At 48.0% G+C, this 23,800-nt stretch overlaps 1 protein-coding gene across 2 annotated transcripts in view; it reads left to right on the plus strand.

Moving 5' to 3' along the window:
• Positions 1-330: 330 nt before the first annotated feature.
• The window catches only part of CDH20 (cadherin 20), a 1,428,111-nt gene continuing 1,404,641 nt past the window's right edge, over positions 331-23,800 (plus strand). For both annotated transcript variants that reach the window (XM_069613654.1, XM_069613653.1), the window contains exon 1: positions 331-1,025. The gene's annotated coding sequence lies outside the window, so the exon portion shown is untranslated. The remainder of the gene's footprint in view (positions 1,026-23,800) is intronic.

Genomic DNA, 23,800 nt, shown 5'->3' on the forward strand with positions numbered 1-23,800 from the left:
ATAGATTTGTAGACCCTTCCAGGCTGTGCCCCGGCCCACTTAACGACTACATTTGTGAGTGCCTGCACTACTCTCTTCCATTTAAATCACATATTTCCTTGTACACATGTTGGCCCTCCAGGTTACCTCGGAGATGTATATCATGTGTACAAAGTCACAAAATGGTTTCCGTGCCCTCTGGAATAGGTGTCTGGAGATTCCGCTCGCTGGGACTTCGAGGTGCCAGAGTGGCATTATAATACAAGGGTGGCGTGGGTGTTTTAGTGAAACTAATGAAGCGTGAGTGCTCGCGCGCGCGGGGAATGGAAATCACAGTCCACCTGGCTTCCTCGTTGCAGCTCCTGAGGAGACACCAACAAGGGTGGTGCTTGCGTCGGCTCCCCAGAGACCACTGGGTAGTTGGCTGGAAGACGCACAGTGCGGGGGGGGGGCAGAACCCCAGCTGCCTGCCCCGCCGCCAGAGAGAGGCGCGAGGCGTCAGCACCTCCAGGGAGGCTCCGAGGTGCCCAGCGGGAACTGCACGCGCGGGGTGCCAACTGAACACTTCACTCTCCGCAGCTGGTGCGGTGCCAGGCGCAGCCCCTCTCGCGGAGGGGAGACGCGCAAATTGGCAGCAGGCGGCTAATTCAATTTGCTCGGGCAGCCTCAGCTTCTGAGGGAATATTCATGAGCGGTGGGCACGAGGGCAGTGGCACACGCAGCCTGCCGGCGCTCGGGAGGCAGAGGGGAGCCTCTCTCCGCTGTCACAGCAGCAGGCACCCCTTTACTCACAGAGGGAGGGGCCCCCGGGAAGAAAACCACTCCGGGCGCTTGGACAGAAGAAGAAACAGGTGCCTGTTCACAGGGAATCCGCCTTCCTTGCGCAGCTCTTTAGTTGAGTGGAGGGGGCACTGCACGCACTTGGAAGGACAGCTCCCACCACCGGAGAGTGGGGGCGCCACAGGCTCCCCTGTGAGCTGCAGGGAAGACCCCCATGTCAGTGGCGAGAGGCGAGACGGAAGGGACGGCCACCCAGGTGCAGCCAGGTAAGAAAGTGCTGGTCTGTTCTTTCTCCCACCCCCTCAAACATCCTCCTCCTCCACAGGTTGTCGTGTGCGCCTTCCTTTCCAGGGTTACTGGGGTTCTCCATGTGCACGTGAGTAACCACAGATCTGTCTCCTACACTTCTTACAAACTGCGTTTTGGAGCCGGTCTCCGTGGAGAATGGAGGGGGGCAGATGGCTGTGCTGTTGTGGGTGCAGCGAAGTTGGGACACGCACGCGCCACCCTCAATACGTCCCCGGTTGATCGTCTGCCTTGACTTTTCCAGAGGCTGCCAGCGTGACACTGATGGTGTCAGAAAACATAGCTGGGTTCATGTGAACCCCCTCTCCCCCCAAACCTATGGATTCCATGTCCATATGCTGCACCCGGGTCCCGACATCCCGAAGCGCTTTGAGGCGGTTTATTTCGCGGGGGCTCGCTTTTCAGGTCTCCCCGTCCTTTTCTTTGGCAGTGCGTGCCCTCCCAGCTCCAGCATGGCCAGGTGCCTTACCCGCTGGCACGCACGCACTCGCCACTGCAACACCCAGCACTTAAGGAACACGCAGCAGGCGCTACAGGCAGGGCGTGCTGTGCGCTCACGCCGAGCTTTCTACCAGCACTTTCCTTGCGAATTCTACCCACAGCTGCTGGAGGGTTGTCTATAAGGCTTCGAATTTAAAGGGCAGGTGCCATGCGCCCTGCTGTCAAAGCAGTTAAGGCGAGGCACTGGCACACACCGCCGTTTGCGGGCGCCCTTAGGCGAAATTCCAACTTCAGGGTGGTGTTTTATAGAGAGGCGAGTTGGACTCGTGTAAGCCAAGTGAGCCAATTTGCTACTTTTCACTACAGTGACGGATGCAACTTGTTAAGGGTGGTTTTGTTCGTGTACTTTAAAAAAATATAAATGCATTGTTGTGGTCGCGATGGCTTGTGTATTGGGGATCGGCCGCAAGGCTGTTGTGTCACTAGAAATAGAAACTCTTTGGACGGGTGTATTGGCGCAGGGGGCTACAGGAGAGGTTTAGCCGCATAACTTTGTGCCACATTATAGCGCTTGGAAGGCGCACGCTCCAAGAGATTGCGCATGTAGGCACGGACCTTCATTGGGCTGCAATGTAAGTGGTCTTGTATAGCGCCCGCCTGCCACTTTTGGCAGCCTCGCTGCACTTGGGGTTGTGATAAAAAAAACATGGCTGGGTTTCTTATTGGGAAAGGCAGACGTTAAACCTGTGGTGTTGACGGGCGCAGGTCCGAAGGACCCGGGTCCTGAGTGCCAATCGGATTCCTTTGGGATTCGTGGAAGAAACTTGGGAGTATGTTATCCACAGGGAAGAGCGCGAGAACTGATGGGCTACCTTCTGAAAGATGGTCTGCCGGCATGGTGTGTGAGGCAGATATGGGTGGGGGGTGGGGGGGCTGGGGGGGCGTTGTAGAGGTATGTAAACTACATCCAGAGGGAAAGGACTGCATTTAGGAGGCATACAACTGCCACAGTGGACGTGGCTGCGGTGAGAATGGTCCCTTTCTTCCCTCACGACCCCCCTTTCCCCCCCCATACATAATGCCCGCTGCGGAAGGCGGAGGGTTGGTGATGCCCGATAATTGGCACCCAGCTCTGAAGGCAAGGCAGCTGATTCCCGGCGCCCCCTCCGCCCCACCTCCACTGAGGAGCCCGGAGCCAGCCAGGGCAGCCCCTGCCAGCGCTGCCTGTAGACGCCGAAGAAGGATGCCATTGTGGGCGTCTGTGACTGGAATAATGAGGGCGCTTCATTGTTCAGTGGGCCACTGCATCAAAGAGGCGGGGGTGGGCGAACAAGTGAAAAGAGGCGTGAGGGGACATACAACATTCATCACCACCTCATTTTTTTGGAAATGTTTTGTTTATTTATTTAACATTTGTATAGCGCACAAAGCTCAGGGGTGTTTTAGAAGCATATTATATTTTGTACTGCATGCAAAAGGCTAAAAAAGTGAATTTTGTTTTCTCCTTCACACATTAAATGAAAGGCCTCTTTGTAAACCCCCCCAGTCACACCCCCACATTAAGTTTAAGTTTCCCAACAGCAAGCAATGGTGTCAGATGTTTCCAGGGAATGCAGGTAAGAGGTTGGGTGAAAAAAGCCCCCTACTCCTCCCACAGCAGTTCAAGTTAGCGTATTTTAATATTGACAAACGGTATCCTTGTAACTAAAGTCATTGTTGGGAATAAAAGGTGTGGGCCTTTTATTGTTCCTGCACCCACCCACCCCAATAGCTGCACGGGCACTACTTTTGTTAGAGTGCAAGTTCCCCTCCCCCACACCCACCACCCTTCACCCATGCTGGATAGAGGTTCTCAGAGTTGGGCATTTTTTTTAATAAAGTGCAGCGTGCTTGCCTCCAGCAGAGCAAGAGTCCCGCCTCAGTGCTGACCGCGCAATTCTACGGCAGATGTGTTGTGGAAGTGTCTCATGATTTGCCGGGGCTCTGCCCACCCTTCAGTGGCAGTCTTTTGCGGTCTGTACACGGGACTCTGAAACACTTGTGTATGAGCGCGATATAAATAAAATATCATATCAATATCATCCAAGATGTAATGCAATGTACTTCAAACTTCTGTAACTAAGTGTAACTACAAGTAACAGCGCGGTGATGCGTAGGGGTTGTTTTGTGCGCTATACAAATGTAAATAAATAAATAAAAAATATCATGACTAGACATCTTTTTGGGCAGCATTCTGCACTCCTGAAACTGTCTGCGTGCACGTGCAACACACTCCTTCAACGCCGCTCCCTGCTGAGCATTTGGGTGAAGTTCTGTGGGGAAAAAAGCACCTTTTGATGATTTTCTATCTTTTTAGTTTTCGTTTTTAGGTGGCAGTTAACCACCGCCTATAAGCCAAAACTACTGAATTGCGATGCAAGTAGGAGTGAGATGGCATCTGAGAAAGGACACAAAGTGTGTGGGTGTTGTTTGGTCATTTCCTCGTCCATTGACTGCATTGGCCATGCTAATCCCTACAGCCTTTCACATCCACTACCGACCCCATCCAGTCTAAAACACATCCCCTCAGGATATCTTTTAGCTAGCTTTATCAAGCAGTAACCTCAAATTTTGGCCAGACCGTTTTCTATGTAAGCAGTCTTCTGAGAGCCAATGCCTTACTAGCAGTTGCAAATGTGTTACTAGTGCAATAAACATGTTCTAATCCAGTGTGATATGGTATGGTAATGTTGATTTGTAAAGGGCCTATACACAAGGCAAGTGTTTCAAAGCGCTGAAGGAGGGAGGGAACAACAGTCATTCAGAGCCCTTGAATTTCTGAATCATACAAGTCTGCACAGGCAGAGTAAGTGCATATAACACAATGTCTTCAGCCACTTCATTTTGAAGCAGTGTTCCTTGCACTGAAGTCCTGTTAGAAACAATCATTGTAAAAGCCAACAATTTTGGCTCATGTATAGGCAGTGCAGGGAATGGGCCGGAACAAGACGGAGCGGACCCCCCTCGCCCTCAAAGGCCCAGTGGCAAGCATACATGACTGTCCCAAGTCCTGTGCCTCAACTTGCAGAGGAGCCTTCGTAAGCAGTCTGCTCGTCCAAGCGCAGGTTGGTCACTGCTACAGAGAGCAGGGGCTCAGAGAGAAATCCACAAACCAGTTCCATGATCACATTTCCTGCACAACCGAGTAACCCACTCCACGAGCTTTCAGAAGACTGGCACTGGGCACTGAATACTGAAACTTCCAAAACCTCACATAGAGTGCTGCAGCTGTCCAAACTGATATGTATGTCTTGCAATTTACAGACCTCTTCATTAGGGCGAATATTGTGACCAATCAAAATAGAAGAGTCCGTTATTTGCTTAAAAGGGTTTCTTACTATATCACTATAAGACATGTTTAGCATTTAAAATGGTGGGCATCATGACGTTCCCATAATGCTCTTTGCTTTTAAGCAAATTGCCAGGTTGGGGTTCTATGAATGGTATTACCCATATTGCCCTTTTACAATTGACCTTTTGTCCCAATTGACCTAAAAATAGTAGGTCTTAATTGACCTGCTGCACAATTGACCTTTACCTTTATTTTACTTTCTATATATATATGTGTGAGGTGGGTTTGGGGTAATAAATGTTATCATGGGATTGGGTAGGGGGTTGCAGGGGGTTTTGGATTGAGTCAGTGGTTGCGGCTGGTTTCCCCCCGCATATATGTCCTAATTGACCTTCATTTCACGATCAATTGTGCAGAAGGTCAATGCTCCCGCGATCAATTGTGAAAAGGTCAATTAGAATACATCCCTATGAACAGATACTGTGTTGCGCAACCCAGCGGGGCCACGCCCCTTGGCCCCGCCCCCCAAAGAGGTGGCAGTTCCCCTAATAAATTGTTTCCATTTCCAGCACTATGTATAGATATTATAAGGACTTTTGCCAGGCACTGCTATTATATGCCTATGCGCTTGCAACTCTTCCCGGCTGTTATCGGCTTATGCCAGGTGGCACCATTATGTTAGTGCCTGGCAAATGCCTATCCCATGCCTACGCAAAAGCCAGAACTGGTAGTATTTTATGTTGATGTGAGCAGAGAAGCTTGACTCCCCATGGGTTTCTGACTAATCTTATTATGATGCCAGCCACCCTGCACATACACGGAGGCTGGCAGTACTGCGTGTTTCCCAACCAGGGTGTTCACATGCATGGAAACCCGAGGAAAGCCCAGACATCAGTGCCTTAATACACTCTGGCTGTGAGAACACCAACATTTGCGGGGGCAGAGGGCAGGTGTGGTCATGTTCCCGGTCCTCTCTGGAGGAATCAAAGGCTCATTTACAATGATCCCGACACAAGGGTTAAGGTATGTAGCCAGCATCTCCAGGTCTGGTCCTCAAGAGTGGCAACCACAGCAGGCGTTCAGGATAAACGCTAACTAGGTTCACGGCTCTCATTTAGAGTTGAAGTATTAAAGTGTTTTCTCTTCTGTGACAGTCCGGGAAACAGTACTGGCTGGACTTGGATATCCCTTGTGCAGTGGTTGAAGTGTACGAAAAGTATGTTCCCTACTGGCCTGCCCCCACTTCCCACAAACCCTATCGCAATGCCACCTCCCACGCAAAATACAAACCACCAAACACAAGCGCCCGCTGTTTAAAGGTACGCTTACTGCAGTGCACTTAAGTGCAAGTTGCAACGTCTTCCTACACTTTTATTTTAAAACGAAACCGCTCCCGGCAATTTCGATCTCTGCCCTTGTAGAGCGATGCTATAATTCCCACATCATTTACATTTCATGTGAGGATGAGTGCAGGGGCTGGAGGGAAAGTGGGGGACACATGGAGAAATAGGGCTGAGTTGCTTACTTCCTGTGGGTGGAGTTCAGGATGAGGGCGGGCCAGGGGACTTAGGTGAGAGTGGTGTTGGTTGCAGGTTTTGTGGGCTATGGAATGTGTTGCCGATAATTCAACATTATATGTTGTTTTTTTCATTCGATTGGCTGTAGGCCAGGACAGCGGAACACCAGTGAGATCTCACAAGAGTGTCTTGGCCTTACACCCACCGGAACCTTTTAGTTTCTGTGGAAACGTGGTTGCTCCGGTGAGCGTACAAGAACCAGAAAGTTCCCAATGAAAAGTTGCGTCCGTTGCTACACGTCGATTTGTGGTTCTATGTTCTTAGATCGGCAGGCTTTTTTTCGCAGAGTTTTTTGCCAAACACTTTCGGCTGAAAAAAACGAATTGGATTTTTTTACATATTTGGGGCGTCACCCGCAATCCCCCTTCCCTATTTTGTAGTCCCGATACCCCACCCCCCCTACCCTTTATATTCCCTTACCACCCGCCCCCTATATTTTTTTATTAGTTTTTTTGGCCAAACATTTTCAGCAAAAAACGCAGCGAAAAAAAGCCTGGTGATGTAATAACGTCTTTCCCTATTTGTGCTGCACCCTTCAGCTCTACAGGGGGTTGGTTACCACAGTGTGCAAAAATAGACTTTTATTTTTCAGAATCGCTGTTCCCCATCTTGCCTTTATCCAGTTGTATTCAAACATTTTTATGCCAAGCCCCCCTTTATGTAAAATGTTGTTGCCGAGCACCCCTTGTGTACAAATATTGCTGCCCCCCCACCCCCAGGCCATTTCTGCATATATGGTCTTTTAAAAGCAGTCACCGTAATCCTTTTGGAAGAGCCTTGTGGCCCCCCTGAAACTCCCTCTTACCCGGATACCCTTTGTGCCCCCCAAGGAGGCCAGAACCACCCTTTGAAGACCACTGCCTTATGTAAACATGTGTCTTATGCTCCAACTTTCATGCAACCACAGCTTCATATAGTGCAGGTCGTAGAGCTTCACCAGGACGACCAAGAAGCCAGGTTTGGTATGGAGTAGTAGTCTAGTGGTTAATCCCTTCACTATAAACAGAAGCTACCTGAATTGTAATGTTAAGTTGGAACCCCTCGTGCCAGCCAAGGGAAGTGCTTTAACACCATGTCATCCAGGCACCCTGTGACCCTGGCTACAGCATGCCAAGTGCGAGATGTGCCAGCCTGAGATTTTGCGAATGCTTAAGGAGAAAGTGAAGGGGGGTATCGCAGGAAAGTGCGCTTTCCCAAGGAGTCACACTTTCAGCTCTGTGGTTAAATGAGGCTGTCATTGAGGACACTTGCACTTACGCCTGGTCCAGGGAGCACAGAACGTAATTACTGACCTTCATATTGTGGCTACAGGGATACTCCAGCGATGCACAGTCTACAGACGCATCAAATCACTCTGGTAAGTGCTCTTAGGGGGTGGGCGGGGCTTGGAAGCCACCAGCCACCTACTGGAATTGACATATAAAGGCATTGACAGGGACGCTGCTCTGTTCCTAAGTGTTGCAGTTCTGCAGGACCCAAAGCCTCCTTCCATTGGAGTGAACGCAGGGAGTCAAAAGATGGAGAGAGACCATTCCGTCAATGTCCCAGGGAGACCGAGCGGAAATCTACTGAAAGAACTTACAAGCTGGCATGCCGTCGAGGACCAGAGACCACGGCTCCCAGATCCCCTAGGTAGACACCGTGCCTACAGGTGGGTCAGTCAACTTCAGCATGCGGCCCAAGATGAAGAAGGAAGCTCCAGTTTATGAGGTTTATCGGTGAAAAAGCTCAAACTTGCCAGAGTTCAGACATGATACCTCTACCAGATGAGCAGCACGCGCAGTTAGCCTCAACTGAACTCTGTAGCAGATGCGGAACTGCCACCAAACCAGCACGCCTTTGTGCAGTGGTCCACCGCCAGAGCACTGGAGCCTGCTCCGCACCGTTCCACAGACCGGCAGATGGAGCTGAGAGGAGCCAACTGCCACCAAACCAGCACGTCTTTGTGCAGTGGTCCACCACCAGAGCACTGGAGCCTGCTCCGCACCGCTCCACAGACCGGCAGATGGAGCTAAGAGGAGCCAAACACTGCAGAGGCACTGCCACTGGGTGTCTGTTTATGGGTAATGGTTATTTATAAGGCAGTTATGCAACAAGACAGTGTTTCAAAGAGCTACAAGGCAAAAGGGAAGGGAACAGGGGAGTAAATAAACAATGGAAATGACAAAGAACAAATGAGAGAACAACAAAAAATGGTCCTACTACGCCTTGTACCATTTGGAACGTGCCAGTGCATAGAAAAAAAGGGAGTGGGGCCGGGTGGGGGTTGAGGGGATGGTTTGATGGGTCCAATCCTGCGGTCTCACCAACCACACCTGGGGTAAATCCCTAACTTTGATCCTCAAGCTGTGCGATCAAGACCATCGAGCCTCCCTACTGGATGACACCGCTGCAGTGCCCCAGTGATGGTGAGCTGCACAGCCACCTACAGACATTGCTGCTTTAACCAAGTATCGTTGAGCCAATTTGAGACCATTAAACACGCTCTTGTACCCATGCAAAGCACCAAGAAGACAGGCTTGATGCTATATACCCAGCCAAAAACGTAGGAAATCACTGGACTAAGTGTCATTACCAGACATACACGGTGCACTGACCATCTCACCTTACCTTGGGCCTGAGACATTCATTAAGTCCCCTTTCCCAACTTGGCCACGTAACTTTGAAAAATACGATGTGTTTTTGTGCTTTTTCCTTTTCTTGATTCAGTGGTCCATTTTTGAGGTCCTTCAATCAATACAGTGCTCAGTACCCAGTCTACCCAAAGTATTTATTCAGTATACTATCCCATGTTTCCCCTTGCAGCGGTAGGTGGCTAGTGTTTTCAGTATATGCTTTTTGTGTTAAGTAAATGGTGTAAGCTAAGCAATAAGGTCTTAATGTGAGCCCCAGCATTATCAGACCCCTCAAAGCCCCCTTTCCCCCCACCGATGGGGCTTATTGCTGTGAATTTCCAGGATACAAATATTTTTGTAAGTTGAGAAATGGCACCGTTGCTGTTTCAAAGTAAGATGGTTGCCATGGTCAAGGCAGAGACGAAATACACGTAGTCCCTTCTCCTTTTCCATGGCAGCCATTGCCGGGGTGAGGAAGAGCCGGAACACAGAGTGTTCCTGGTGCTGGCCGATTCAGGTAAGTGGGGCTGGGGTTGGCGTGTGGAGAGAGTGGGCAGAGGTTGAGGAAAGTGAACGTTGGGGAGGAGGGAGAAGAGCACAGTAAGACTTACATGATTCCCGGTAAGGAAAATGACAGCCCCCCCGCTGCTCAGAGGACTCGGAATGTGGGATTTACCATGAAGTAAAGCCTGCGTTCCAAGCTCCCTGATTGGTTGGCAGGCGCCCTGGCACCCCCTGATTGGCCGTGAGGCCGCCTGCCCCCCACCTCTCAATATTTTTAGAGTTGCATGCACATTCCTTTTCATTATAATAGTTACCATAGTGAGATTTTATGGATGCTTCCCTTTCCTGGTCTACCTCTCTGCAACGGATAGATTGCCCGTGGCCAATGCAGTCAAAGGTGGATGAGGTATTCCTCATAGACAAGTAGTTGTACAAGTTTGGGCATGCTCATAGAAGTCTCTGCCTTCCCCTTGAACTTCTCCTGGCCAGAATAGAATGTCTTCACCCTTCCAGATTGGCAGTACCCATAGAAATAGACAGTACACTGGTTTTAAGCGTATTCAAACTCATTACGTGGAATTAATCAATGTTACCATGTTTATGCCTGCCTGATGGACACTTTTAGAAATATTGCTGCAAAAATGTGGACATTTTACACAACAAACATGCTATTAGACTTTGGGGCAATTAGTTCAAAGAAAATGTTTTCTTGCCCAACCTGCATCTGAAGCTGGACTTGCTGTGGCTGGTCAAAACGTCTGTCAGCCAGCACACTGAGCTTCCTTTCGGTCCAAACTGGCGGAAAAATCTTTGAGCCTCTGCACGGGCCATTTCTAAATGGAATGAAGCTTACGTTTGGTTTTGCGACACAGTAGGTTGTCTTGGTGGCAAAACGATGGGGTCGGGCTGAGGTTGGTTCATGCCGCATCATGAGCGTAGCATAACGTATGTGGAGAAGGTGGGCCCAACTTTGATAACCAGTAAAGTTAAAGGTGTCTGAAACATTCCCGTAATTGATGTGAATAAGCTTCTGAGGAGCTGTCTGGTAAAAAGATCCAGTGACACCGGGATCCCAAATACAATGTAGCAGACAAAAAAGTGGGTGGAACCACACAGCTAGCCAGACACTCACTTGCTGCTCTCCGCGAAAGAGCTGCTGGGTTAGTTCAGAGTATATCATTCCAAGGATTCTCCAAAGTTTAACATTTTGTAAATACATTTTTCTTCGAGAATGGGTTTATCAGGATTCAAAAGATGTTATGTAGCATGAAAAAGGTTGTAATAACAGAAACAAAGAGGCAAACAGCATCCTCATTAATTACAGCTCATAAGGCAATGCATTTCGGAGGGAACTCCTTCTTCGGGGCTGAGCACTAGTAAATTAAGCATAACACAAATGCAACATGGTAACACGTGAGCACAAAATGAATGTAATCAACCAGATGATTCATAACGTCAGGAATAGACACAAAGCATACTGTAGTAATCTGGCCTACAGATTAGCTGTGAGTGTGAGGTCATCTGCAGTGGAATGCTTGTGTGGAATGTTTGTGTGAAGGTGTTCTGCTGGTGACGGTTGGAGAGGAGAGTGAAGCAGTGAGCTGAGAAGATGGGTGTGGGGGTGAGCCCGGTGTTTCCCGTGTCATCTTGTGTCCCCTACCATCCCTGTGTCTTGTGGAGGAGTTCAGGACCTGGACAATAAAGAACCCGAGAACTTACCTTCATGTACTGGCGGTCCATCATTGTTACACATATCCATACATGCCATAAAACAAGACAGTTTGATGGCGTTGAGGGGGGGTGGGGAAAGGGGGAGGATAAAAATAAAAACCTTAACATCAATATATCAATCAGTGTCATGAATATTTACAGTCAAAATCAGAGCACAGGCTATAGCTATAAAAGGGATTAGTGCCTGGTACCTTGATGCAGCAATCTGTGAGAAAAATCTGTAAATGTAATGGATCAACGGTAAGTGAAAGGATAATTAATAAATGTAAACATCTGTTCGCACAGATAAGGCCATCAGGGGTTACCTCACAGGTCTGATAAATGCAGATGCTGCGTGACAGATCGTCTGTGAAAAAATGTGTACCCGTTATGAGTTTGTGCATAAATAATGTATTCCCAAAGGTCGCCCAGTAAAAATCGTGGGTAGTGAATTCAGGCATTCTTACCTGCTGCTGGTGCTTCGAAAATGTAGCAGAGATGGCGTGCGCGAATGCGTGCCGTCTTTTTGTTTCTGTTGGTTGTCATTGTTGTGGAGTTCCCCGTGCCTCGGGGAACCGTCATGCACGCATACACCCATGCACACGCACACCGCACAGGAAGACACGGGACGCGCTGGTGATCTGTACGCGCCCCAGCGCGAACTGCCGCACGGGCGCGGTTTATTGCAACTGCGCATGCGTGGCCGAGAACGAGGCCCACGCATGCGCGATAGTGGCACTGGGACGTCACATCCCTTCTTTTTTTTTAACAACAGAACAAACACAAAACTTTGGTGTATGGAACCCTTATGGTGGAACAGAACAGTAACAAAAACATAATAACCGGTGGCCACAAGTGTAATTCACCCCTCGCTCAGTCCCCTGAGTCCATGACATAGTCTTTCAGATGAGCCGGAGGTCTCCGGCTCCCACGCACAGGATATCTCGATGTGACCGTAGGCAAAAGGCGGTCCGCCTCTGGTGCGGGTCCAGGATCCGATGAGGGGACGCCCTCCTGGGCCTCCGATGTTCCTTCCTGGCCCGAAGGGTCATTCAAGACCTGAGGTTCCGCCGGGACATCCACTTTCTTGAAAAAGGATCGATTGCGGGTAACGGTACCCCGTTCACTGGCTGCGGTCACCATCGTGCCCTTCACATGAGTCACTGTCCATGGGCGTGGTTCAAACGGTAAGGACAACTTTCCTTCCGGATGTCTATTCTTTACTAGTACGGAGTCTCCAATTCTCACTTCCTTTTCTTGTAATCCTCTGTGTTCACTCTCCTTCCGGTTGCGCACCGCTCGGTCTTCACGAACTTTATCGTTGTCTATGACCCCCGGCCTCCTGTCCTCCATTTCTGGTAACATCCCCCTCGGGCACCGCCCGAAGAGCGCCTCAGCTGGGGCAACCCCTGTGGATTGATGGGGAGTTGAGCGATACACTCGAAGAAACTCCACAACTCTTTGGACAAGATCCTCACCTCTGCTGGCCGAGATCCGCATTACCTTGTTGAGCGTTCTCATCATCCTTTCGGCTTCGCCATTGGCTCGCGGCCATAGCGGGGAGACTCTTCTGTGTTTTATCCCCCTTTCTCGTAGATACTGCACAAACTGGCTGCCAGTGAACGGTGGCCCATTGTCTGAGCAGATGATCTCCGGGAATCCATGCGCTGCGAACATTTTGTCCAACGCCGCCGTGGTGAACTCAGTCGCGGTCGACTCAACCACCTCTACTTCCGGGTACCGTGACCATTGATCGACGGCCACCAAAAAGTACCGTCCCCGACCTGTCGACCCAAAGTCCACATGGACCGTACCCCACGGCTTCTCACTGCGCTCCATCGAGCTAATGGGTGGTGATTTGTCACCCGGTGTCGCCGCCTGGCAGACCAGACATCTCTTCACAAAGCTTTCAACTCGCGCCTCCAGATCGGGAAACCAGACTTTTGGCCTTAACCTGGCCTTCGTCTTGACGACACCCTGATGTCCAATGTGTGCCAGCTCCAGCACCCGCATCCTTAGCTCCCTCGGGATGACGATCTGCTGGCCCCTGAGAAGCAGTCCATCCTCGGAAATCGACAACTCATCTCTCACCCTACAGAGCGCTTGTAAGTCCTTCTGTGCTTCCTCCTGGCGCCTTGAGTTGTTCCGTAACACTTCTCTCCAGTCCCCGCTCCTCACTGCTGCCTTGATGATGCCGAAGACTTCATCATTGGCGGACTCCGTCGCTACGGTGAGCCTCGATAGCGCCATGGGAAGCGCACCTTCTACCACTTGACATAGCAGACCCTTACAGTCCACTTCCCCGTTTTCCACTTCTGCGTTCTCTTTGTTAGGGTGACGCGACAAATAGTCTGCAGGGTTGTTGGTCCCCGGCCTGTATACAAGCTTTACCCCATATTCCATTAAGGCCAGCATCCACCTCTCGATTTGGGGCGGCGGCTTCGATGATGCGCCCGCCAGTATCGGCAGCAACGGCTTGTGGTCGGTGACCACCACAACCGGCTTGCCCAAAATGTACAGGCGGAAGTGCCGACAGCCCCATAGGATGGCCAGTGCTTCCCTTTCTATCTGTGAGTATCTCATCTCTGTACTAGAAAGTGCTTTGCTGGCATAGGCAATGGGTCTCATCTCGCCGCGCTCATCCGGTTGCAGCAACACTGCACCTACACCAACGGGGCTGGCATCTACTACCACTTCTGACTCCACGGCCGGGTTGAAGTACGCCATGGTGTCTGCATCTGACAGAGCATTCTTGAGGGCCTGAAATGCCTCTTGTTCTCGGGACTCCCATTTCCACACCGCGTCGTTTCTTGTCAGAGCCCTGAGAGGCTCCGCCATCGAAGCTAGTCCCCTAATAAAACGCCCGCAATAAGTCACCATCCCCAAGAAGCTCCTTACCTCCGTGGGGGATTGTGGTGCCGCTGCCTCCTTTATGTCTCTGACCTTTGCCGGGTCTGGTGACACTCCTGCAGCCTGAAAGATGAAGCCGAAGAACCCTATCCGGTCTTTAAAAAATTCGCATTTTTGGCGATGTAAAGTGAGACCCAGTTCTTTCAACCTCCTTAGAGTACCTTCCAACCTTCTCAGGTGTTCCGCCTCAGAGTCCGCGAACACTAAGATGTCATCACTCATGTTTATAACGCCTTGAAGGCCGGCTAGTGCCCCCCTAATAGTGTTCTGGAAAACTTCAGCCGCCGACGAGATGCCAAAACTCAGGCGCTTAAATTGGTAGAGGCCTTCGTGTGTTGTGAAGGTTGTAATAAATCTGGAGTCCGGGTGGAGTTCCAATTGGTGATAGCCGGCCCGTAGATCCAGCTTTGAGAACACACGTGCCCCTTGAAGTTCCCCCACAATGTCATCCAGTGTTGGCGTTAAATGTCTCTCCCTCTTAATCGCGGCATTGGGAAGGCGCATATCAACGCAGATTCTTACCGCTCCTGGCTGCTTAGGCTTGGGAGCGACCACTATAGGTGAAACCCAGGGTGTGGGTCCCTCCACCCTTTCAATAATATCCATGCCGACGAGCGACCTCAGCTCTTCCTCGACCTTCTCCCTGAGATGAAACGGGATCCTCCTATGCTTGAGGGCAACTGGTCTGATGGTGTCGTCAATGTGTAGCCTTATCGGGGGCGCCTTCAACTTCCCGACCCCTTCAAAGATGCCCGCATACTTGTCGAGCAAGCTCACAATGTCCACTTGATACACCTCCAATGCAAAATGCACCAAGTCGAGGGCTTCTGACGCGGCACAGCTGAGCAACGAATGGGGACTCACGTTCGTGACAAAGAATCGCGCTCTAATGATTCGGTCTCCCTTGGCGACTGGCGTGGTAAACACCCCTTTGATAGGCAGTGGGGCATCCCCTCCAAAGGTGAATATCTTTGCTGTCGAACAGTCTAGTGGGGGAGGACCTGGCAACCTCTGATAATGGTCCTCGGCCAACACACATACTGAGGCGCCTGTATCAATCAAGACCTGTGTCGGCACACCTTGAATGTCCACCATGCATTTGGGCTGTCTCTTCTTTCTAGCCCCAGAGGCCAGGTTTGAGATGAAGAATACCTCTTCCTCGTCCTCCTCCTCCTCTTCGGCCAGCTGCAGCCGCTGTTTTTTTTGTTCAAGTGCTGCAATGCTTCTTTGCCTTCTGGGTCCACTACTACTACTCCTTGCTGGGCCTCTCGGCACTGAAATGGGGGCTGGAGCACGACACATCCGGGCGTAGTGCCCCGGCTTGCCGCACCGGCCGCACAACCTCGACACGGCTGGGCATTCTTCTGCGTGGGGTAGGTCGTACCCGCAGGATGGACACATCGACCCCGACTCAGGAGGAAGACGAGTCTCTTGCCTTCTTTGCCCCCACTTGTCCTTTATTCCGGGTCGTTTACTTATGGCAAATGCATCTTCGGACGTGCCAGGATGCCTTGCAGCATCCATTTTGGCTCCTCTCACCTCCCCCAGCTCATATATTCTGCCACTGTCCAGGATTTGCAGCAGAGTCCACCCCGGTTCCCTTAGCACTTGCCTTCTTAACTTTCCGGAGTTACAGCCTTGGATGATTTGGTTCCGTATCATTAACTCATCATTGTCCCACCGACACGTGGTGGCCATCAACCTCAACCTGGCGCAGAACTGATCCAGGGATTCTCCTTCTCTCTGCTTCTCGCCACAAAACAGAAACCTCTCGTAGTCAACATTTGAGAGAGGAATGAAATGGTTCTCCAGCGCAGTCTTGACAGTGCTGTACGTCACCACCTTTAGGTTGCATGATTCGAAAATCCGTAAGACGTCTAGCCCCACAGAGTATAGCAGCGTGGCCCTCTTCGCATTATCATCGGTGATGCCAGTTGCTGTAAAGTACATCTCGAGTTTCTTAATCCACAGCAACCACCTAGGCCCCAATTTGGATGGGGGACCAGACACATCAAACTCTTGCATTGGTAGCAGAGATCCTTGTTGTGGCATCACTGTACCTGTCGCAGTTCCTTCCTCCCCATCGCTGTCCGCCATGATTCCAGGACGCACAGGCACCTCCTGGTGTTATAGAGGCCGCGAACCTCACTTGGGGCTCTCTTGGGTTGTTGAAGCTGCTGCCAAACGGTTGCCCACTGTGTCTTGTCTTGGGTTCCTTTCATGGAAGCGTCAGTCTTCCAGGGAAAAGAAGAGTCGTCCCCGGGTTCTGGGGGACAACCAAAGGTCCAAAAATTGAATGTATTATCTGTGCAGCGGCGCACGAGCACCTATTCAGGCCGCTACCGCTGCACAAGCATCACGGGATCATTCGCGTCGGGTCCGTGTCTCGCTACGACACGTAGCACTGCCGATTTTTCCTTCGCCTGCCGTGCGTTCGTGCCAACGTTGCCGTGGCAATCGTTCCCCTCGTCGCCAGTTGTTGTGGAGTTCCCCGTGCCTCGGCGAACCGTCATGCACATGCACACCGCACAGGAAGACACGGGACGCGCTGGTGATCTGTACGCGTCCCGGCGCGAACTGCCGCACGGGCGCGGTTTATTGCAACTGCGCATGCGTGGCCGAGAACGAGGCCCACGCATGCGCGATAGTGGCGCTGGGACGTCACATCCATGTCGACCGCTGGCGTCGTGACGGACGGCCAAGGAGGTGCCCACGTGACAGGTGCCTCACGTCCCGGACCTTCTGTCAGAGAACAGAAGTGCCGCTATGTGCAGGCACAGTGAAGAAAAGGTCTAAATGAAAGTAACGTGAAGCGGATAGGAACAATTTATAATCAAATTGGACCGCTCACGATCCCGTTTATTCTTAAGGACTAAATTCAGACGGATTCGTGTAAAAGGAACGGTATGCAAAACCTAGCTATGCAAACCCAGAGCACTAAAGCAAGATTACAGTGTAAATACGGGAGGTCATACCTATGAATATCACAATATGGGATTGCAACAAATGACACGGCCAATGCAAATGGGTGGTCACTGGTAGATGGTGGTGGCATGAGCAGACAGCGGTGCTCATGGAGTGTGAAAATTAAGTCCTTTGCGCAAAACTGCAAGTGGAAAGCAGTACTACTTAAAGCTTGTGAGCATTTCCAAATATAGCCAGATGGCAGTTTACAAAGAGACGCTAATCTCATGGAAAACAAGTCAACATAAGGTAGATCAACAAATAGTCAACTCCAAGTTAACACATACAGAGAGGCATCTGGAGTACGCATGGGCAATGGATTCCGAGAGTAAAAAAGCCTACAACATGCAAACTAAAATTCTACACAAGTCAAATATAGCATAAGTAATTGATCTCTTTGTTCATGCCATGTGGCGTGAGTGTGCCCAAAAGGTCAATTCAATAGCTCTCCTATACAGTTTCTTACTCATGTCCTCATGTGGATTAGGTCTTATCACAGTTTCACCAATCTGGAATCTGATTTGCGATATGTTATGCCTTTTCTCAAGCCAGTGTCTAGCTACCGTAGAGTTCATATTTTTGCTCCTGATGCAGGACCTGTGTTCGTTCCACCTTATTTTTGCTGAGCGTTTGCATTGACCAATGTAATATTGTCCACAGAGGCATTTGATAGAGTAAATAATATTTGATGTGTCACAGGTAGCATAGTGTTTTAATTTGATCTTCTCTCCAGTACGTGGGTGGTGGATGGTGTCACCTTTGGTGACAAATCCACAGTTGCAGCAATTGAGGCACGGAAATGTGCCAATGCGTGTTGTATTCAGTACTTGGTGTGGTGGTCTAGTAGAGACCAAATCATCTCTCAGATTCCTGCTCCTCTGGTATGCAAATACTGGAAGTTCCTTAAATAGGTGTTCCACCCTGTGGTCACAAGTTAGGGTCCTCCAGTTATTTTTGATAATGTTTTTTATCCTATCACTCTGAATGGAGAACTTGGATACGTACACAAGTTGTGGTGCACTCATGGTTTTCTCCTTCTGCATGAGCAACGTGTTCTGTTCGGTTTGGTCAATTTTTGTGGTTGCTGCTTCTACTTCTGACGTTTGATACCCGCGGGTGATAAACTTCTTCCCCATTTCCATTAATTCACATATATAGTCCACCGGGTCACTGACTGTATATTTGACCCGCAACATTTGGCTGAAGAGTAAATTCCTTATGAGGCTGGGTTGCTGGAAACTGAGTCTATGTAGAAGGTTGTTTCTGGCTGGCCCTTTGCGACATAGGTTGGTGGTATACCCATGGGTTCCCATTTTGATGTTAACATCCAGGAAGTGAATCTCGGCCTTGGATATTTCATGGATGAATTGTATTCTTGGGTCAATTTGGGTCAATTTGGTTTACGTAAATGAAGAAATTGTTCAGTTCATCTTCAATACCGGTCCATATCCTGAATATATTGTGGATGTATTCATGCCAGATGGTGTGTGTAAGCACATGGTCTGTTTCATATTTGTGCATAAAGCAATTGGCGTATAAGGGGGCCATGATGGCCCCCATTAACGTTCCTGAGACCTGTAGATAGTACTTGTCTTTATATTGGAAATACAAATTCTCAGCTATGAATTGCAAAAGTACCCGAATGAATTATTTGTGTGCTTTGATGTCATCCTCTTTTAGTAGTATCCACTCAATTGCTTCTGTGCCAAGATTGTGGGGTATTGATGTATATAAGCTCTTCACATCCACTGTGAAGAGGATGTTATTGGAATCAGAATCATATTTAGCTCCCTCCAGGTGGTGCAAGAAATGGGCTGTGTCTTTCACTTAAGTGCTAGTTTTTTGTATCAGTAGTTGCAAAAAGTATTCTATATATTTCCCTAAAGGTTGCAGCACACTATCCATCCCTGCTACAATTGGTCGGCCTAGGGCTCTCCTAAGGTCTTTATGGATCTTTGGTAAAGTGTAAAAGCTAGGCATTCTTGGATGAGAGGTCATCAAGAACTTATGTGTACGGTGGTTGATCCATCCTAAGCCCTCTGCCTTTGCTAACATTTCCTCCAGATTCCACATTATGGCAACAGTGGGGTCCCCTTCCAATTGTGCATATGTGTTGGTATCACTCAGTTGTCTTTTGCACTCTGTGTCATAATCACATTAATTCATAATCACCAAGGCCCCTCCCTTGTCAGCAGGCTGGATGGTGATGTTGTTATCACTAAACAAATTTCTAATCTGTGCCATTTCATGCGGTTTGAGATTTCTCTGGTTTGGACGTTTAAAGCTGATAATTTCCAGGTCTTTGATAACTTGTTTGTGGAAACTGTCAACTGATGGTACAGAGATGGTGGGGGGGTGCACGAAAGAGCTCTGAGCTATAAATTCTTTAAGTTCCGGTTCATGCTTATCAAAGTCGATTTGTCTACTGTCATCCATTTCATCAACTGGTAACTGAAGGGATAGCCCGAATACGACAGAACATTGGGCTAAAGATACTAGGTCAACAATGGGGGTCTGTTCTGACGTGTAGCGTTTACTGGGGACTACTATTGTGCTAAAGTAGACCTGGATTATTTCTATTATGTCAAAATCAGTACATAAACACTTTAAATGTGAAAGATGCACAAGAAGGAATTTCAGACACAGATAGATATTGAGCTGTCAGCTTTTTAAATTTATTTCGCTGATGAATGCATTTATTAATCGTGCATTTTTTGATATTGAGCTGTCAGCTTTTTAAATTTATTTTGCTGCTGGATGCATTTAATAATCATGCATCAGAAAGTAAGAAAAAAAAGTATATTGTTAAAAGGAACAGTTGCGAGCTGCAAAGGGTTCAATCACAAAAACAGAGTTTGCAAAACGATTAATTCTCAATATTTCCTCAAACAGCTGTTTTTGACAAAACAAATTTATAACCACCACCTAAAGTGACTAGTGATTAAGATATAAAACATACATAACAAACATAACAACCAAAACAAAAGCAATAAATGGAAAAGCTTTGGGTTATAAATTTGTTTTGTCAAAAACAGCTGTTTGAGGAAATATTGAGAATTAATCGTTTTGCAAACTCTGTTTTTGTGATTGAACCCTTTGCAGCTCGCAACTGTTCCTTTTAACAATATACTTTTTTTTTCTTACTTTCTGATGCATGATTATTAAATGCATCCAGCAGCAAAATAAATTTAAAAAGCTGACAGCTCAATATCAAAAAATGCACGATTAATAAATGCATTCATCAGCGAAATAAATTTAAAAAGCTGACAGCTCAATATCTATCTGTGTCTGAAATTCCTTCTTGTGCATCTTTCACATTTAAAGTGTTTATGTACTGATTTTGACATAATAGAAATAATCCAGGTCTACTTTAGCACAATAGTAGTCCCCAGTAAACGCTACACGTCAGAACAGACCCCCATCCATTTCATCAAAACATACTTTCAATTTCAGCTTCCTAATAAAGTGATATAGTTCAACCTTGCTGTCAAACAAATTGATACTGTACATGGGCAAAAAGCTGACACCCTTCTGTAAGGACTCTTTCTCTGATTCACTGAGAATGTTGCTCGACATGTTGATGACGAAGTTCTCTTCTGTTGTCTTGTGGTGTGTCCTTCCCTTTGCTTTCCTCTTCCCTCTCCTTGTTCTTTTTGTTTTTGTCTTACCCCTAAAAAAAGACACAGCTGATGTGATGGCAATTGCATCTGTATCTTTATTGACTCCACTAGGAGTGGGTGATGTACTGGGTCGATTTGTCGGCTCGCCCGTAGCTTCAGACTCTGAGCTGGAAGTATTGCTTGAATTGTCTTGTCGAGGTTTCCTTGGTGGAAGTGTAGACTTCATTATTTAAGTAATCGTATGTGTCTCGCTTGAATTTGCGCACTTTTTCTTTTGGCTTCTAATTCAGTTTTGTAACTCTCAAGCTTACAGTTGATGTCTGCTAGTATACCCTCAAAATCTTCTTTACCCAATGTTTCAAGTTAATCTTTCTCAATTTCTTCTATCTCCAAATTCAGTGTGGTCAGATTCGTTGATAATTCCTGAATTGTTTAGAGAATCAAGTCTAGTGAACATTTGTTTAAAAAGCCTTCCCATTTGTGCACAAAGTCTCTGCTTTCTGAGCACAACGTTGGTCGAAGTTGTATTCTCAAGCCTCTTGGAATACGTTGATTTTTGTGGTATCTGCCTAAAGTGATGGCATGAAATTTACGATCGATTTCCTTGCGAATAAGGTACTCCTGTTGTTTAATGCATTTGGCAGGATCTTGGTTGGTTGCGTTGGCTGTGTTGAATGTGGTTGATGAGGCCCAAGATGGCATCTGCCTCTTCTGTAGTGAATCCTAATATTTCAGCGCATTTAGTAGTTAGTGCTTCAATATCTTCAACTGACATCGTACCGTTAAAGAGCAACATGTGCATCCAGCTAGATAGTGTCTAGAGGGTCAATGTATGGGAAGAAGTAAGGTGGGCCCAACTTTGATAACCAATAAACTTAAATGTCTCTTAAACATTCATGCAATTGATGTGAATAAGCTTCTAAGGAGCTGTGTAGTAAAAAGATCCAGTGACACCAGGATTTCAAATATCATGTAGCAGACAAAAAAACTGTTTGGAACCACACAGCTAGACAGACCCTCACTTGCAGCTGTCCCCAAAAGAGCTGCTGGGTTAGTTCAGAGTATATTATTCCATGGATTCTCCAAAGCTTTGCATTTTGTAAATAAATTGTTCCGTGAAAAAATTGCAGTTTACAATGAGACGCTAAACTCAGGGAAAACAAGTCAACATAAGGTAGATCAACAAGTAGTCAACTCCAAGTTAAAAAATGCAGAGAGGCATGTGAAGTGCGCATGGGCAATGAATTCAGAGAGTAAAACAGCCTACAACATGAAACCATGTTGACTTGTTTAGCGTCTCATTGTAAACTGCCATCTGGCTATATTTAGAAATGGTCACAAGCTTTATGGTAAGTATTGCTTTCCACTTGCACTTTTGCGCAAAGGACGCGCCTGGCTAACACTATGTTTTCACCCAGTTTTTTTGTCTGCTAGGTTGAACAGTGGCATAACACACAAAACTCCTTGGATCAGGGATGTTATTTGGGGATTGCTAAGGGTTGCAGTTGCAGCCCCTGAAGTCTCCCTTGCTACCCCTGTGGACTCCCTTGCTACCCCTAAATTATTATTATTTTTTTAAATGTAAGATCCTGGGCTATGGCCAGCGCAATGTGGCTCTTTGTTTCTGGAGTGGCTGGCTTTCTTGTTCAGGCCTCTTACTAAAAGACATGGGGTTCCACAAGTGGAACACTTTGAGCATCACCCCTAAATAAGAAAGAATAGGAATAACAATTCATTTGTCTTTCTGGAATTCTATACAATAATTTCTAGACTCATTAAAGGTTTATTTCAGGCACACTTCAGGGAGTGAGTCACTAATTTAATCTGTTCTCAAACACCTCAACTCAATCTTTTATCCTTCTTAGGTCGATAAATAAGTACCAACACAGGCTGGCTGATATTTTATGTATATTTGTTCTATGTAAAGCGCTTAAGCACTATGCTATATAATAACACATCATTATCATTTGGCATTGGACATCTGCTTGCATTCACAGTATTTTGGTAATATGGGCCTCTACACACTGATATTAACAATACATAGAGTGATCCATTCTTGTGTGAAACATATATCACTTCATGGTTATATCCTAACCATATTTTTCGTGGTGTACTTAGGAACAATGCTAAGTGATGCCACTTCCTGTTTTTCAAGGGGTGAAAGGTTGTGTTCCATCGATTCCCATGATGTCACATCATGGTGGGTGTCAAATGACATCACTTCCTGTGAGGTCAACGGTCGTGTGATGTCACTTCCTTTGGCATTTAGGTGAAATGACGTCCCTGCCTTGGATCAAATCTTAAATTCGGCACTTGGCATCAGGTAGGCTGCATGCAGATTGGGTGCTGGTTGCAGCAAGGTGGGAAAGGAGCTGTTCACTTTTAGGGGAATTTTCGCCTGTCCTTCATGCCTATCTGCCTGCACTGTGTGCAAGCATGTGAAGGCCCATGCGCACATGCATGTCAGGGTCCATTTGCATTTATGCATGTGGCATGCCAGGCAGTAAGCCCATGCCATGCTTTTCCTCTAGTATTACAGAACTAGAGCTGCAATAGTTATTTATTCCATCCCAGAAAATGGAGCCGTGCCACTAGTAGGGCAGCCACGGCCATTAGGGTAAGCAGAGGGCCACGGCCACCATTAAGGATACACTTTTACCGCACACGACAAGGCCCTTCTCGGCCATTCTCTTCTAGATCTTTACATGGGCGGGGTGGGATGGTTCGGGGTGTCTAGAGATTTACCAGGAGAGGGAATCTGAGGCAGGGGGTACAATGGGGGAGGGGCAAGGAGTTTTAAATACTCGTCTCTACAGTGATTAGCCTCTTCAATTTTTGGGGGATCAGACTGTGATCCTGACATTTTTTGTGGGAAAGCCATTCCCAAACCGCCGGAAAGTTATTGCCCGTTCTTTCTTGTTTTTTTTTCTTTTAGAATGCTGCTTCAGGATCCCGCACCACATCCCGCGAGACAGCATTAAGACCAGTGCTTAATTTGTGGGGCTGTTTCGCCCTGGCACTTATTTTTGAGGTCTGTCATTGACTTATTGTCTCAGAGTCACT

The sequence above is a fragment of the Ambystoma mexicanum genome, chromosome 5p (assembly GCF_040938575.1).
Source record: "Ambystoma mexicanum isolate Mex_15411 chromosome 5p, UKY_AmexF1_1, whole genome shotgun sequence".
Classification (NCBI taxonomy): Eukaryota; Metazoa; Chordata; class Amphibia; order Caudata; family Ambystomatidae; genus Ambystoma; species Ambystoma mexicanum.